Source organism: Lithobates pipiens, unplaced genomic scaffold (genome assembly GCF_037356315.1).
Source record: "Lithobates pipiens isolate NorthernLeopardFrog02 unplaced genomic scaffold, aLitPip1_a1.2 Scaffold_28, whole genome shotgun sequence".
In the NCBI taxonomy this organism is placed as follows: domain Eukaryota; kingdom Metazoa; phylum Chordata; class Amphibia; order Anura; family Ranidae; genus Lithobates; species Lithobates pipiens.
This window is the reverse complement of record NW_027507789.1, coordinates 88,646,500-88,664,743: the sequence shown is the minus strand read 5'-3', so window position 1 is coordinate 88,664,743 and position 18,244 is coordinate 88,646,500. Positions and strand designations below refer to the sequence as shown.

Here is an 18,244-nt window from a genome sequence, read left to right as displayed (position 1 = left end):
TCCTCTTCCTGATCCAATACCAAGAGTGGCTGCGCATCAGAAATGTCCTCTTGATATGGATCGGAAAATAATTCCAGTGACTCAAGCGGAAGGTATGTGGTGGTGGTGGTGGTGGTCGTGTTGTTGGTGGTAGTGTCTTTGGGGGTGCACATAGCAGAGAGTGAAGAAGAGGGTGCAGATCGAGAGGATGAGGAGGGTGCAGAAGAGTAAGGCTGAGCGAGCCACTCAACCAAGTCTGGTGCATCCTTTAAAGTAATTGAACGCACCTTCTGCAACTTCCCACTTTGGCTCAAGCCTGTTGCTCCTGCCCTACCCCTACCACCCCTGCGGAAGGGCCTGCCTCTTCCTCTGCATGTCATTTTTTAAATGACCCTGTGACAAAACTCTTAGTCCCTATACCGCTGAAGGACTGCTGCAGTATAGGTGAGCGGTCAGCAGTGGTGCACGTCAACCCTATCTATTGTGGACCTATAGCGGTCCTTACAGAACAGCAGACTGTACCGCACTCAAGCCTATGTACCGTAGCACCCTATACCAAGTTACCAGTCCTTATAAGAACTTTTGTGGACCAAGCAGGTTGTGTATTAGTGTTTAGCAGACTGTACGTCAGTCCCTATACCGCTGAAGGACTGCTGCAGTATAGGGCAGCGGTCAGCAGTGGTGCACGTCAACCCTATCTATTGTGGACCGATAGCGGTCCTTACAGAACAGCAGACTGTACCGCACTCAAGCCTATGTACCGTAGCACCCTATACCAAGTTACCAGTCCTTATAAGAACTTTTGTGGACCAAGCAGGTTGTGTATTAGTGTTTAGCAGACTGTACGTCAGTCCCTATACCGCTGAAGGACTGCTGCAGTATAGGGCAGCGGTCAGCAGTGGTGCACGTCAACCCTATCTATTGTGGACCGATAGCGGTCCTTACAGAACAGCAGACTGTACCGCACTCAAGCCTATGTACCGTAGCACCCTATACCAAGTTACCAGTCCTTATAAGAACTTTTGTGGAACAAGCAGGTTGTGTGTTAGTGATTAGCAGACTGTACGTCAGTCCCTATACCAATGAAGGACTGCTGCAGTATAGGGCAGCGGTCAGCAGTAGTGCACGGCAACCCTATGTATTGTGGACCGATAGCGGTCCTTACAGAACAGCAGACTGTACCGCACTCAAGCCTATGTACCGTAGCACCCTATACCAAGTTACCAGTCCTTATAAGAACTTTTGTGGACCAAGCAGGTTGTGTATTAGTGTTTAGCAGACTGTACGTCAGTCCCTATACCGCTGAAGGACTGCTGCAGTATAGGGCAGCGGTCAGCAGTGGTGCACGTCAACCCTATCTATTGTGGACCGATAGCGGTCCTTACAGAACAGCAGACTGTACCGCACTCAAGCCTATGTACCGTAGCACCCTATACCAAGTTACCAGTCCTTATAAGAACTTTTGTGGACCAAGCAGGTTGTGTATTAGTGTTTAGCAGACTGTACGTCAGTCCCTATACCGCTGAAGGACTGCTGCAGTATAGGGCAGCGGTCAGCAGTGGTGCACGTCAACCCTATCTATTGTGGACCGATAGCGGTCCTTACAGAACAGCAGACTGTACCGCACTCAAGCCTATGTACCGTAGCACCCTATACCAAGTTACCAGTCCTTATAAGAACTTTTGTGGAACAAGCAGGTTGTGTGTTAGTGATTAGCAGACTGTACGTCAGTCCCTATACCAATGAAGGACTGCTGCAGTATAGGGCAGCGGTCAGCAGTAGTGCACGGCAACCCTATGTATTGTGGACCGATAGCGGTCCTTACAGAACAGCAGACTGTACCGCACTCAAGCCTATGTACCGTAGCACCCTATACCAAGTTACCAGTCCTTATAAGAACTTTTGTGGACCAAGCAGGTTGTGTATTAGTGTTTAGCAGACTGTACGTCAGTCCCTATACCGCTGAAGGACTGCTGCAGTATAGGGCAGCGGTCAGCAGTGGTGCACGTCAACCCTATGTATTGTGGACCGATAGCGGTCCTTACAGAACAGCAGACTGTAACGCACTCAGGCCTATGTACCGTAGCACCCTATACCAAGTTACCAGTCCTTATAAGAACTTTTGTGGACCAAGCAGGTTGTGTGTTAGTGATTAGCAGACTGTACGTCAGTCCCTATACCAATGAAGGACTGCTGCAGTATAGGGCAGCGGTCAGCAGTAGTGCACGGCAACCCTATGTATTGTGGACCGATAGCGGTCCTTACAGAACAGCAGACTGTAACGCACTCAGGCCTATGTACCGTAGCACCCTATACCAAGTTACCAGTCCTTATAAAAACTTTTGTGGACCAAGCAGGTTGTGTGTTAGTGTTTAGCAGACTGTGCGTCAGTCCCTATACCGCTGAAGGACTGCTGCAGTATAGGGCAGCGGTCAGCAGTGGTGCACGTCAACCCTATCTATTGTGGACCGATAGCGGTCCTTACAGAACAGCAGACTGTACCGCACTCAAGCCTATGTACCGTAGCACCCTATACCAAGTTACCAGTCCTTATAAGAACTTTTGTGGACCAAGCAGGTTGTGTATTAGTGTTTAGCAGACTGTACGTCAGTCCCTATACCGCTGAAGGACTGCTGCAGTATAGGGCAGCGGTCAGCAGTGGTGCACGTCAACCCTATGTATTGTGGACCGATAGCGGTCCTTACAGAACAGCAGACTGTAACGCACTCAGGCCTATGTACCGTAGCACCCTATACCAAGTTACCAGTCCTTATAAGAACTTTTGTGGACCAAGCAGGTTGTGTGTTAGTGATTAGCAGACTGTACGTCAGTCCCTATACCAATGAAGGACTGCTGCAGTATAGGGCAGCGGTCAGCAGTAGTGCACGGCAACCCTATGTATTGTGGACCGATAGCGGTCCTTACAGAACAGCAGACTGTACTGCACTCAGGCCTATGTACCGTAGCACCCTATACCAAGTTACCAGTCCTTATAAAAACTTTTGTGGACCAAGCAGGTTGTGTGTTAGTGTTTAGCAGACTGTGCGTCAGTCCCTATACCGCTGAAGGACTGCTGCAGTATAGGGCAGCGGTCAGCAGTAGTGCACGGCAACCCTATGTATTGTGGACCGATAGCGGTCCTTACAGAACAGCAGACTGTAACGCACTCAGGCCTATGTACCGTAGCACCCTATACCAAGTTACCAGTCCTTATAAGAACTTTTGTGGACCAAGCAGGTTGTGTGTTAGTGATTAGCAGACTGTACGTCAGTCCCTATACCAATGAAGGACTGCTGCAGTATAGGGCAGCGGTCAGCAGTAGTGCACGGCAACCCTATGTATTGTGGACCGATAGCGGTCCTTACAGAACAGCAGACTGTACCGCACCCAAGCCTATGTACCGTAGCACCCTAGACAGACCAAGTTACCAGTCCTGATAAAGAGCTTTGTGGAACAAGTGAGTTGTGAATGATTAGCAGACTGCAGCAGAAGGGCAGCAGTCAAGTATAATATTCTTTCTATATTTGGAAGAAAGAATATTATACGTGTACAAGCCTATTACCGTACCACTGATACCAGTCCTGAAAAGAACCTTTGTGGAACTAATAGTAACAGCAAGTCTTTAAAATTATCCTCACTGCCTGACACACTGCTTCCTGCCTGTCCCTATACAAATTGGCAAAAAAGAGTAGGCTGGAACGATTAGCTGGAACAGCTCTTTTGTGGACCTGATAGTAACAGCTAATGATGATGATGATGATGATGATGAAGAAAGACTAATCTGGCTGAGCTGTCCCTAAAATAGCAGCATACAGCGCTCTGTCCCTTTATCTAAACTGACAAAAGAAACTCAGGCTGCTGACCTAACACCTATACCAGTCCTGAAAAGAACTTTTGTGTACCAAATAGCTAGCGTTTTCTCTGTCCCTACTCCACACAGGATCCTTTCCCTACAGTGACAGAAGAAAGAATGTAAAATGGCCACCGGATCGGGTGTATTTATAGGTTAGGGGGAATGTCCAAGTGTCCATGAGCTGTCATGTCTCAATTGGTTGTCCTGTAACACATGATAAACGTGTCACGAAAGGTTAAAGTTCTTGTATACATTAAACACGTAAGTCCGCCGGGGCGAACGACGGAAAAAGGCGTTCGAACCCGCGGACGGCGAAAGTCGGAAATTCGCCGCGAAACGACCGCCGGGCGAACCGTTCGGCCATCACTACAGATGGACTAGTGTATACAGAGGACCGGCTAGTTTATACAGAAAGGCTAATGTGTACAAAAGACAGGCTAGTGTATACAAATAGGCTAGATTATAGAGAAGAACGTCCTGGGTATGCAGAGATGGAGGCTGGGTTACGCAGAGAGGCTAGTGTATGCAGGCTTGCTAGTGTATACAGACGGACTAGTGTATACAGAGGACCGGCTAGTTTATACAGAGAGGCAAATGTGTACAAAAGACAGGCCAGTGTATACAGATAGGCTAGATTATACAGATAGGCTAGATTATACAGAAGAACGTCCTGGGTATGCAGAGATGGAGGCTAAGGTATACAGAGAGAGAGGCTAGAGTACGCATACTTGCTATTGTATACAGATGGACTAGTGTATACAGAGGACCGGCTAGTTTATACAGAAAGGCTAATGTGTACAAAAGACAGGCTAGTGTATACAAATAGGCTAGATTATAGAGAAGAACGTCCTGGGTATGCAGAGATGGAGGCTGGGTTACGCAGAGAGGCTAGTGTATGCAGGCTTGCTAGTGTATACAGACGGACTAGTGTATACAGTAGACCAGCAAGTTTATACAGGGAGGCTTTTACAGATAGGCTTGTGTATACAGAAGACAGTCTGGGGAATTCAGTGAGGCTAGTGTATGCAGAGAGGCTGGGACACCGAGTCTATTTTAAAAAGAAGGCAGGCTAGTGTATATAGATAACGGGCACGTGTATACAGAAGACAGAGAGACTAGTCTATATTGAGTGGGTGGTGTACACAGAGAGATTAATGTATACAGAAAAGCTAGCGTGTAAAGAAGACAGGACTTTATTTTTTGCTAATGCAACTACTTCTGAAACATGTAAAGTGATTTTTTCAATATTTTGGTGCTGTTAAAAAGTGGTGTGTTGTCAGTGGTGATATCAATGTGACAGTTAATATGGAGAACTACAACTACACAAAATAGAGCAAAAGAGTGCTAAGTTTATTTTGTTAAGTCATTGACTGATAGACGTTAAGTAATTGGCCGTTATTGGTTTGGCAGTACATGGTTTATTTTGATGTAAGATAGTTTTATTCTCTACTTATAGCCGAGTTTTAGACGACTTTATTATTAGCATTTTTATCATTATTCGCATTATTCAAATATATTATGCAGAGTGTAAGTATTGCAGTGAGACAATATTGCTTTTGAAAGATTTGTATTATTATACATAGCATTGTTAGCAGACCAATAGGACAATTTACATGGCTTAATATTGCAGAGCGTAATTTATCAGGAAAGAGATCCAAAGCGTTAGTTGCAGTAGCTTCATAAAACTGAGAATATAGTATAAATTATTTAAGATTAAATAGACTTAGAATGAAAAAAATCTAAGTTTAAATCGTTGTGTAAATCGTTGAGTAAATCGTAAATTTATCAGCTAAATTAACGCTGAGATTATGATTAATTTCACAGTTCCATTACGCGGTCCTTTTCCACTGGTTTAGTCATAATTTAATATCAGTAATTGCTATCAGTAAATATTAAAATTGTAAGACGGTTCGCGGTTATGTGGAATTGATATGGATTTAAAAGCGGTACATTAATTTTCTGAAGCATATGGCAGAAAGACGGCTTACACTGCTTTATTCACATTTTGCTGCGGTAAAAAGAAATGTTGTGTCACTGTGTTTTAACTGTGACAGTTAAGGTGGAGAAAAAGAAGTAATACAGAAAATAAAGTCAAACAGTGGAAATGTATATTTGTCATGACAGCTGATACTGGTTGAGCAATAAAACTGTTTTATTAAGATGTAAGACTAGTTTTATTCTCTACATATAGGCTTTTCAGAGAGTTGTATAATATAGGCGACCAATAGGACATTTAAATGGCTTAATATTGTAGGGAGGAAGTATCGCTGTTCAAAGGAAAGAGATTGAAAGCTTAGCTTGAAAATGGCCGAGAAATAGTTGCGTTAGTCTAAATTTAAAGGATATGCCGGACTAGTTGATCTTTGCATTACACAATCCTATTATTATTAAGATCATAGTGCAGAGAGATACTCAGTTAATGTCAGAGATACTCGGTTAATGTCAGAAAAGCAATAAAACTGTTTACATCGTTAGCGAGCGATAGTTACATTACTCTTAGTATGTGCAGCATGTCTGGTAGCAAATGGATGATTTTGTGAACATTTTGCATTACCGTAAAATTAGCGGTAGAACTCATCGAAGTGAATAGATTTAAGCGGATTTTGAGATAGGTCTCTCTATTTCTAATAAGAAAAAAAGAAAAATAAGTCAGGATGGTGTGTCACTCAATGTGACAGTTGATGTGGAGAATTACAAATATGCAAAATAGAGCAAAAGAGTACATGGTTTATTTTGATGTATGATCGTTTTATTGCATGCTTAAAATCGTGTAGTTATCTATATTTAGCATAAGAATGAAAAGGCATAGATTTAAGCGGATTTTGAGATAGTACTCTCTATTTCTAATAAGAAATAAAGAAAAATAAGTCAGGATGGTGTGTCAGGACTGTCACATACTCAATGTGACAGTTGATGTGGAGAATTACAAATATGCAAAATAGAGCAAAAGAGTGCATGGTTTATTTTGATGTATGATAGTTTTATTGCATGCTTGATTTGGATGATTAAAATCGTATCGTGGTCTATATTTAGCATAAGAATGAAAAGGCATAACATGGCAATGAGACAAACTCCATTAGAGATGTGAGCTAGATAAAATGATCAAATGTCTCTGTATAGCCCAGATTGTCTTCTGTTATCACTTAGCCTACCCTCTAAATTCACTAGCCTCTCTATATACACCAGCATGTTTACACTAGCCGTTCTTCTGCATACAATAGCCTGTCTTCGATATACACTAGCCTATGTTCTGAATACACTAGCCCGTCTTCTGTCTTCTGTATGCCCTAGCCTGTCTTCTGTATACATTAGTCTCTCTGTATAAACTAGCATCTCTGTATACCCCAAACTGTCTTCTGTAAAAACTTGCCTCTCTTTATAGCCTGTCTAGCCTTTCTTCTGTACACACTAGCTTCTCTGTATACACTAACCAGGCTTCTATATACAATAGCTTCACTCTATGCACTAGCCTCTCTGTATAATCTAGCCTCTCTATATACCCTAGCTAGTGTTCTGCATACACTAGCCTCTCCGTAGAAGCAAGCCTTTATTCTGTATTCACTAGCCTTTCTTCTGTATGCTGTAGTCTTCTATATATACTAGCTTCTCTGTACACCCCTGCATCTCTGTAATACACTAAACCCTTTGTATACCACAGCCTGTCTTCTGTATACACTAGACTGTAAAAACTAGCTAGAATACACCAGCTTGTCTTCTGTACCCACTAGACTCTCTGTATACACTACCCAGTCTTCTGTATACACTGTCAGCTTGGATGTATACCCAAGCCTGTCTTCTGTATACACTAGTCTCTGTATATGCACTGTCCTATCTGTAAACACTCGACTCTCTCTATACACTAACCTCTCTATATACACTAACATCTTTGTATATACTAGCTTCTCTTTAAACTAGCCTCTCTGTGTACCCCAGCCTCATTGTTTACTCTAGCATCTCTGTATACTCAAGCCTATCTGCATGCACGAGTCTGTATTCTGTATTCACTAGCCTTTCTTCTGTCTTCTATATATACTAGCTTCTCTGTACACCCTTGCATCTCTGTAAACACTGTCTGAACTAGCCAGTATTATGTATACACTCACCGACTGTATACACTAGACTCTCTGAATACACTAAACCCTCTGTATACCACAGCCTGTCTTCTGTATACACTAGACTGTAAAAACTAGCTAGAATACACCAGCCTGTCTTCTTTACCCACTAGACTCTCTGTATGCACTACCCAGTCTTCTGTATACACTGTCAGCTTTGATGTATACCCAAGCCTGTCTTCTGTATACACTAGTTTCTCTATATACACTGTCCTTTCTGTATACTCTCGACCCTCTCTATACATTAACCTCTCTATATACACTAACATCTTTGTATATACTAGCCTCTCTTTAAATTAGCCTCTCTGTGTACCCCAGCCTCACTGTTTACTCTAGCATCTCTGTATACTCAAGCCTATCTACATACACGAGTCTGTATTCTGTATTCACTAGCCTTTCTTCTGTATGCTGTAGTCTTCTATATATACCAGCTTCTCTGTACACCCTAGCACTGTAACAGTGCTAGGTTCCTGTATTACAGAAACAGAACACCAGCAATAAGGTGTATACTGTGCAGGAGGCACACAACACCCACTCTAACTTCTGCACTGCAGATGCATGTATTGCAGAAATTGAACACCAGTAATAAAGGGTAGTTTCAGGTGTGTACTGTGCAGGAGGCACATAACACCCACTGTAACAGTGCTAGGTTCCCAAGCAGTAAAGACACTGTCCCTGCCTATCGTCCTCTTTCCCTGATCACCGCAACACACTATACAAGGCCGCCGCTCTGGGGTGGGGTGTGGGGTGTGTACTAAACCCCCCTGAGCTATAATTGGCCACAGGAATCCTGCCTGTGGTGAATTGTGGCTCTCCTCACAGAGGATGTTACATCTGTTCTTATTATATAGAACCTATTATGCTCCTCGTAAACTTTTTCAGTTTGGCCGAACGGCCGGACGCAAGTTGCCCCCATACGGGAATATGGAGGGAGACATGATGCACATGTTTTGGAGATGCCCAAAGTTGATCCGCTACTGGACAGAGGTGACAGGAACCATTGATCGGGTGTTTGGAACCTCCACCAGGATGGAGGCGAAGTATTGTCTCCTGGGATTAGTTGAAGGAGATGGAAACCCGGGAAGTAGCCAGATGGCAGTTCTGAGATGCCTATTTCAGGCAAGGAAACTGATTGCCCAACCCTGCTTAGCCTCCAATGTTGGCAATGACTTGTTTTTTTTCGCTTGTTTCCCAAGATGACCATGTTGGCGTTTGTCAAGATGGTTGAGAGTGCCCGAAGACATCGCCTATGGCCCTATCACCTTGAAAGTGCCTGATCTTGTCTGATCTCAGAGGCTAAGCATTGTTGGGCCTGATTAGTAACTGGATGGGAGACAAACTGGGAATACCAGGTGCCATAGGATTCTTTTTATGTTGTTGGCGTTGACATGGTTTTTTTTTCCGCTTGTTTCCCAAGGTGATCATCTTGGCATTTGTCAAGAGGGCTGAGAGAGCCCAAAGAAATCTCCTACGGCCACATCCCCCTGAAAGCGCCCGATCTCATCTGATCTCAGAGGCAAAGCAGGTTCCGGCCTGGATAGTACCTAATTAAAGGTGCCGTAGGAATCTTTTTATATTGTTGGCTTTGACCTGTTTTTCTTTCGCTTATTTCCCAAGGTGACCATTTTAGCATCAGTCAAGAGTTTTGAGTATGTCCCAAAGCGTTCGCCTGAGGTCACATCACCCTGAAAGCGCCCGATATCAGAGGCTAAGCAGGGTCTGGGTCAGATGGGAGACCGCCAGGGTCTATGTTGTTGGCGTTGACCTGTTTTTTTTTCACTTGTTTCCCAAGATAACCATCTTGGTATTTGTCAAAAGGGTTGACAGTGTCTAAATAGAACACCTATGGCCACATCACCCTGAAAGCGCACAATCTCATCTGATCCAGGTTAGTACCTGGATGGGAGACCGCCTGGAAATACCAGGTTCCATAGGCTTCTTTTTATGTTGTTGGCTTTGAACTGTTTTTTTTGCTTGTTTCTCAAGGCGACCATCTTGGCGTTTGTCAAGAGGGTTGGGCGTGTCTTGAAGAGAACGCTTACGGCCACATCACTCTGAAAGCACCCGATCTCGTCTGATTTCAGAGGCTTAGTAGCGTCAGGCCTGGTTAGTACCTGGATGGGAGACTGTCTGGGAAGACCAGGTGACATAGAAGGATCTGGCCTGGTTAGTGTCTTGATTGGGAGATCGCCTGGGAATACTGGATGCCGTAGTATTCTTTTTTTGTTGTTGGCTTTGACCTGTTTTTTTTCCCTTGTTTCCCAAGGTGTCCATCTTGGCATTTGTCAAGAGGGTTGAGAGTGCACAAAGAAATTTCCTACGGGCACAACACCCTGAAAGCGCCCAATCTCGTTTGGTCTCAGAGGCTAAGCAGGGTTGGGCCTGCTTTGTTCCCTGGATGGGAGACTGCCTGGGTTTTCCAGAGCCGGTCATGTCCAGAACCCTGGGGTTCTTCTGGGTCCCGAAGGCTAGTAAGGAGACAAGGCATAGTCAAAATGGAGGACGGGGGAAGAAGAGAGTGCAAAGACGGAGAGAGAGGAGGTGGGGGGATGGTGGCAGGGAAAAAAAGAAAAATAAAGACAAAAAGGGAGGGGGGGGAATGCCACCCAGGGCAGACATGGCCTACGTAGGTAAACATTAGTTGTTCAGTTGTTTTCTGGGACAGAGGCACTGCTCACCTCCCGAATGTAGTCTCGAGTACCAGTAAAATACCTCCAGGGCCTCCATGTAACACTAAATGCCTCTTCAGTGTTGTGAAGGGTGGCGGCCAATTCTTCCATCCGGAGAATATGATTGACTTTGGAATACCACAGCACCTTGCATGGGGGCTGAGGCTGCCTCCACAGTGCGGGAATGCAGGCCCAGGCGGCATTCAGGAGTTGCATCGTGAGGGTTTTTTTGTATTTTCGAACAGGCTGTTGGGTCAAGTGTAGAAGGCATGCTGCTGGGAACCCAAAAGTTCCTCAAGGCCGGGCATGCCCAGAAAAGGTGTCCCATGGTCCCCGTATCTGAATTTCACCTTCAACAAACATCCGGGATCGATCTATCCATTTTATTCAGAAGGTATGGGACTCTATACGAGCGTGAGACTATCTTGTATCCTGATTCTTGATATTGGTTTGCGATGGAAGCTTTATGTACTAAGGTCAGGATCTTCCCTATCTGTTGTGGGGTAAATGTGATGCCTAAGTCCCTCTCCCATTTGTGGATAAATGGTGGGGGTCGACTCCTCCTCCTGACTACTCAATAGGTTGTACAGGAGGGAGAGGGTGTGTCGCACAGGTTCCTTTTTGTGACAGATGGATTCATAGGGCGTCAGGTCTCTAGGAGTGTAGGGGGCCCTTTGTATGGCCAGAAGAAAGTGACGAAGTTGATAAGCACTAAACAAGTCAAGCGGAGGGTCAGAAAGCTCGGCGACAGTTTGCATGGTCGGGAGCCCTCCCGAGGGCCACACCTCTCCCAGACGCTGTTTCCCCACCACTGTCAACTGTCGCAGTTTCTTGTTGGTAAATCCCGGTGGGAAGTCTGGATTACCTATAACCGGAGTCAAAGGTGACGGCAGGGGAGCAACGTGTGTGCAGCAGAACAACCTCCGCACAACAGCCAACGTATCTCCCACTACGGGGTGATCTCTGAGGTCTTTTGGTAGGGAGGACAGGAGCCACGGGGAGGTCAATAGGGGAATGGATCTATCCTCAATCTCCATCTCCACCCACTGCTTGTGTGGGCCATTACAATGCCAATCAACGACTCTCGCTAGCAGAGTCACTCTGTAGTATTGTCTGAGATCTGGGAGACCCAGACCCCCCTTGTCCTTTGGTCTGGCAAGCAATTGCAAACGGGCTCTGGGCGGTTGCGCGCCCAAATAAAGTCCCGGAGCAGCACCTGCAGATGTCTGAAAAAAATTGGGGGTAACCGGATCGGTAATGTCTACGCCGCAATTTTGTGGTGTGCCGAGGGTTTGGATATGCCAGTAATATTCGGGTCATTCCGAACATGACACATAAGTGGTTCCAGTGTCAGAATAAAAATTAAGGGAGACAGAGGGCACCCCTGCCTCGTCCCATTAGTGATGGGGAAAGAGTCCGAGCACCACTCGTTCACCCGTACCGCTGCCGACGGCGTGGAGTAAAGCGGCATTACCCAGCTCATCATGTTGTGGCCAAGACCTATATGTTCCAGGGTGGCCTGCATAAAGTGCCAGGCCACCCTGTCAAAGGCCTTCTCCGCGTCCGTTGACAACATAAGCAAGGGCCTTCCCTGTACATGCGCCGCATGGATTAAATTGAGGACTCGGGCCGTATTGTCTCTAGCTTCCGACTTATTTTTATTTTTTTTGCTTGTTTCCCAAGGTGACCATCTTGGCGTTTGTCAAGAGGGTTGAGAATGCCCAAAGAGATTGTCTATGGGCACATAACCCTGAAAGCGCCCGATCTCCTCTGATCTCAGAAGCTAAACAGGCTTGCTAGTACCTGGATTGGAGACCACCTGGGAATACTAGGTGCTTTAGGCTTCCTTTTATGTTGTTGGCCTTGACCTGTTTTTTTTTTCACTTGTTTCCCAAGGTGACCATCTTGGTGTTTGTCAGTGCCGGAAGAGATTGCCTACGGGCACATCACCCTGAAAGCACCCGATCTCGTTTGATGTTGGAGGCTAAGAAGAGTCGGGCCTTGTTGGTACCTGGATGGGAGACCGCCTGGGAATACCAGGTGTCGTAGACTTCTTTTTATGTTATTGGCGTTGACCTGTTTTTTTTTTCGCTTGTTTCCCAAAGTGACCATCTTGGTGTTTGTCAAGAGGGTTGAGAGTGCCTGAAGAGAAATTCCTATGGCCACATCACTCTGAAAGCACCCAATCTCGTCTGATCTTGGAGGCTAAGAAGAGTCGGGCCTGGTTAGTACCTGGATGGGAGACCACCTGGGAATACCAGTTATTGTAGGCTTCTTTTTATGTTGTTGGCGTGGATTTGTTTTTATTTTTTTTGCTTGTTCCCCAAGGTGACCATTTTGGCATTTGTCAAGAGGGTTGAGAGTGCCCAAAGAGATCGCTTACAGCAGCATCACCCTGAAAGAGCCCTATCTCTTCTCTTCTCTGAGTCTAAGAAGGGTTGGGCCTAGTTAGTACCTGGATGGGAGATGGCGTTGGAATACCAGGTGCCGTATTCTTCTTTTTATGTTGTTGACATTGACCTGTTTTTTTTCACTTGTATCTCAAGGTGACTATCTTGGCATTTGTCAAGAGGGTTGAGAATGCCCAAAGAGATTGCCTATGGGCACATAACCCTGAAAGCGCCCGATCTCCTCTGATCTCAGAAGCTAAACAGGGTTGGGCCTTGCTAGTACCTGGATTGGAGACCACCTGGGAATACTAGGTGCTGTAGGCTTCTTTTTATGTTGTTGGCCTTGACCTGTTTTTTTTTTCACTTGTTTCCCAAGGTGACCATCTTGGCATTTGTCAAGAGGGTTGAGAGTGCCCAAAGAGATCACCTACGGCCCCATCACCCTGAAAGCACCTGATCTCGGATGCTAAACAGTGTCGGGCCTGGTTAGTACCTGGATGGGAGACCGCCTGGGAATACCAGGTGCCATAGGCTTCTTTTTTTTATTTATTTTTATTTAGTAGTATGCGACATACCATGCAAAGGCAACTTCACAGAATGTGTTATACAAATAGTTACAAACAAACGATCATATTGCATGGATATCAGAGCCAATGGTAAGAAGTCAGAGGAGAATAGCACGTGTACAGCTTTGCGGTCATATCAAGATGAGATTAAAGCTCCATCTCGTTGGGATCCTCTACCACTTAAAATATTATTGATACTAGCCCTGCTACCCTCGAAGAGTTTAGATATCCATAGATAGGGGAAGAGTATTGTGTAGTAGTCAAATGGGGTCGGAACATACTATTTTCTTTTCCCTTTTTTGAGTTAAGAAGGGAAATAGTAGAACTGAAAGGAGGGAGAAGGGGAAAGAGAAGATTGGGGAAGGAAATGGCAGAAAAGGAAAAGAAGGGGTAAGGGGGTGTCGTGGGTAGAGTGGATAGGGTGGGGTCCCTTCCCAGGGAGCAAGAGACGCCCTCGGCTCACCAGCTCATCAGCTGTCCAACGTTTGGAACAGCGATCTCCAACGATCACCATGAGCTTACTATGTCTCGCGGAGGTATTCTTCCGAAAAGCGAAACTGGGTCCAGTAGAACCATCTGTTCCCATGCTCCTCCGTTTTATCCCTCATTGTGGCAGTCAGGTCTTCCATTCGTTCAATATCATTTACCCTTGCGAACCACTGGGTCACCATTGGAGCAGATTGCTCTTTCCACTGACTTGGGATGCAGGCCCTAGCTGCATTGAGGAGATGTTTAAGTAAGGACTTATGATAACGCTTTCTCGACATAGGAGTTAGATTGAGAAGAACTGCTGCGGGATCATTGGCTAAGGAAATGTCTGTGAACTTGTGGATGAGTCTCAGGACAGGCTGCCAGAATGTTTGTAATTTAGGGCATTCCCAGAAAATGTGGAGAATGGTGCCAGCCTGTTGCCCACAGCGACAGCAGCGGTCAGATTGACCGGGGAATATTTTGGCCAACACCACCGGTGTACGATACCAGCGTGTGATCAGCTTATATGAGATCTCCTGATATTTACTGCACAGTGACGACTTATGGGCGAAAAAAAGAGTATTCTGTCCTTCTGTGGTTTGGAAAATGTAGTTTGTAAGTCCCTTTTCCATTTAGCTAGGAAGGGTGGATCCGTGGAGGATTGTGCGTCTGTCAGGATTTGGTAGGACCTAGAGAGGGAACCACGAATTGGGCCATCATCCAGGCAAAGTTCCTCGAAGGGGTGGAATTGTCTAGAGAAGAACGAATGGTTAGGTAGTGATCCGAGGAAATGGATTAGCTGTCTAGCTCTCCAGCTATCCAATGCAACAGGTACTTGCTCTAGCAGTATGGTCCCCATGGGAATCAAGCCTGTGGGTCCAAGAAATAGGGCTGCTCTCAGAAGCCCTTTCGGGGCTTGCCTGGTAAAGGCCTGGTCAGACAGGCCCGGAGGGAATCTAGGATGTCCAATAATTGGGGTCATAGGAGAAGGGAAGTTAGTCAGGTGGGAAAGGTGAAAAAAACTATCCATCTCGGCGAGCGAGGGGCCAATTAAAGGGTGAGTAGTCACACAGGGGTCCAATGGCCTCCCCGCCCAAGCTAGACCAGCCAGTGGAACCCGCGCCATCTCCTGCTCTAGCTTGACCCATAGCTTCAGTTCCCCATGCCGGTGTCTTATCACATATGGTCCCCCATCGGATAGTGTCCGCTGTGTACTGCGCATGCGCAGTACACAGCAACACAGATTCCAAAAATTGCCGAGCATGAACAGCGCCTGCGCACTGAGTCCAGGTTCTATCCCCACTATCCAAGTGGACATAGAGTAAGAATATAAAAGAGCCGAGCGCAGCGAGGCCGAGCCCGAAGCGTGGCGAGCTAAGCTCACCTGCGAGGGGCCCTCTATTATTCACAACCCTATGTCCGCTTGGATGGTGGGGCTACCACCTTCACTCACCGCGCAGGCGCCGTTCAGCTTCGGAGATTTTCCGAAGCTTCGTCTGCTCCGTACTGCGCATGCGCAGTACGGCACGGACACTATATCATGGCCGGACAGTATATGGCAGAACACCGGCACCAGTCAACCACCGGTGTCATTTGCGTCGCTGTGTAATATAGAGCAGGGTCCGGGAAGCCAATACCTCCCCGCAATTTCGGTCGCAATAGCATTGCCCTACCAATACGCATATGTTTTCCGCGCCAGAGGAACTTGATAAAGATTGAGTGAACCGCATGAAAGAAAGTCTGGGGTATTTTGATAGGTAAGTAGATACAGAAGTTGTGGCAGGGCGTTCATCTTCAACACATTACAGCGTCCGAACCATGACAGAGCTAGTGGGTCCCATCTTTTAAGGTCCGCTGTAAGCCCATAGGCTTCTTTTTATGTTGTTGGCTTTGACCTGTTTTTTTTGCTTGTTTCTCAAGGCGACCATCTTGGCGTTTGTCAAGACGGTTGGGCGTGTCTTGAAGAGAATGCTTACGGCCACATCAACCTGAAAGCACCCGATCTCGTCTGATTTTAGAGGCTAAGCAGCGTCAGGCCTGGTTAGTACCTGGATGGGAGACTGCCTGGGAAGACCAGGTGCCATAGAAGGATCTGGTCTGGTTAGTGTCTTGATTGGGAGATCGCCTGGGAATACTGGATGCCGTAGGCTTCTTTTTATGTTGTTGGCTTTGACCTGTTTTTTTTAGCTTGTTTCCCAAGGTGACCATCTTGGCCTTTGTCAAGAGGCTTTAGAGTGCCCAAAGAGAGTGCCTACGGCCAAATCATCCTGAAAGAGCCCAATCTCATCTTATCTCAGAGGCTAAGCAGCGATGGGCCTGGTTAGTACCTGGATGGGAGACAGCTTGGGAATACCAGGTGCCGTAGGTTTCTCATTATGTTGTCGGCGTTGACCTGTTTTTTTTCCCTTGTTTCCCAAGGTGACCATCTTGGCATTTGTCAAGAGGGTTGAGAGTGCACAAAGAAATTGCCTACGAGCACAACACCCTGAAAGCGCCCAATCTCGTTTGGTCTCAGAGGCTAAGCAGGGTTGGGCCTGGTTTGTACCTGGATGGGAGACCGCCTGGGTTTTCCAGATGCCGCAGGCTTCTTTTTATGTTGTTGGTGTTGACCTGTTTTTTTCACTTGTTTCCCAAAGTGATCATCTTGGCATTTGTCAAGAGGGTTGAGAGTGCCTAAAGAGATCGCTTACAGCCGCATCACCCTGAAAGCACCCTATCTCTTCTGATCTCAGAGGCTAAGAAGGGTTGGGCCTAGTTAGTACTTGATTGGGAGACGGCCTTGGAATACCAGGTGCCGAATTCTTCTTTTTATGTTGTTGGCGTTGACCTGTTTTTTTTCGCTTGTTTCCCAGGGTGACTATCTTGGCATTTTTCAAGAGGGATGAGAGTGCCCAAAGAGATTGCCTATGGGCACATCACCCTGAAAGCGCCCAATCTCGGCTGATCTCAGAGGCTAGAAAGGGTCGCGCCTTGTTAATACCTGGATGGGAGACCGCCTGGAAATACTAGGTGCGGTAGGCTTCTTTTTATGTTGTTGGCGTTGACTTGTTTTTTTTGTTTGTTTCCCAAGGTGACCATCTTGGCGTTTGTCAAGAGGGTTGAGCGTGCCTGAAAAAATCTACTATGGCTGCATCACCCTGAAAGAGCCAAATCTCATTTGATCTCAGAGGCTAAGCAGGGTTGGGACCTGGTTAGTACCTGGATGGGAGACCGCCTGGGATTTCTCAATGCCATAGGTTTTTTTTTAAGTTGTTGGCATTGACTTATTTTTTTTTTTTTGTTTTATTCTTTTATTAAGTATAAGTAGAACAACATAAATATAACAGTCAACCATACAGCATGACCCAGGGTCACAATTACATGGTAACAAAAAATAGGCAGCCAAATAACTCTGGGTTCTCAGAGGGGAGTCCTAGAGTTTCATGCAGAAAAGAGAGAAACCCCACCTCGGACATGTAGTACAGTATAACTAATGCAGCTCCGTTTGGACAAATGTAATCATGGAGAACAACTGGGACCACAGTGAGCCAGCTTATCATGACCTATGTGAACCAGAGTAAAATATGAGCCGGTCGTGTCCAGAACCCTGGGGTTCTTCTGGGTCCCAAAGGCTGGTAAGGAGACAAGGCATAGTGAAAAGGGAGGACGGGGAAAGAAGAGAGTGCAAAGACGGAGAGAGGGGGGGGGGTGGCGGCGGGGAAAAGAAGAAAAATAAAGACAAAAAGGGAGGGGGGGAATGCCACCCAGGGCAGACTTGGCCTACGTAGGTAAACGTTAGATGTTCAGTCGTTTTCTGGGACAGGGGCGCTGCTCACCTCCCGAATGTAGTCTCAGGTACCAGTAAAATACCTCCAGGGCCTCCATGTAACACTAAATGCCTCTTCAGTGTTGTGAAGGGTGGCGGTCAATTCTTCCATCCGGAAAATATGATTGACTTTGGAATACCACAGCACCTTGGATGGGGGCTGAGGCTGCCTCCACAGTGTGGGAATGCAGGCCCGGGCGGCCTTCAGGAGTTGCATCGTGAGGGTTTTTTTGTATTTTCGAACAGGCTGTTCGGTCAAGTGTAGAAGGCACGCTGCTGGGTTGTCTGCGATATCTACATTTCTGATAGTTTTTATCGTCCCGGTCACCTCCACCCAAAAGTTCCTCAAGGCCGGGCATGCCCAGAAAATGTGTCCCATGGTCCCCGTATCTGAATTGC

At 46.3% G+C, this 18,244-nt stretch overlaps 5 pseudogenes; all 5 read left to right on the top strand.

The window, feature by feature from the left end:
* Positions 1 to 9,189: 9,189 nt before the first annotated feature.
* Positions 9,190 to 9,308, top strand: LOC143937009 (5S ribosomal RNA; annotated as a pseudogene).
* A 3,238-nt stretch (positions 9,309 to 12,546) lies between these two features.
* Positions 12,547 to 12,665, top strand: LOC143937130 (5S ribosomal RNA; annotated as a pseudogene).
* A 102-nt stretch (positions 12,666 to 12,767) lies between these two features.
* Positions 12,768 to 12,886, top strand: LOC143937274 (5S ribosomal RNA; annotated as a pseudogene).
* A 322-nt stretch (positions 12,887 to 13,208) lies between these two features.
* Positions 13,209 to 13,327, top strand: LOC143936364 (5S ribosomal RNA; annotated as a pseudogene).
* Positions 13,328 to 13,428: 101 nt separating this feature from the next.
* LOC143936870 (5S ribosomal RNA) lies at positions 13,429 to 13,537 on the top strand (annotated as a pseudogene).
* The last annotated feature ends 4,707 nt before the right edge of the window (positions 13,538 to 18,244 follow it).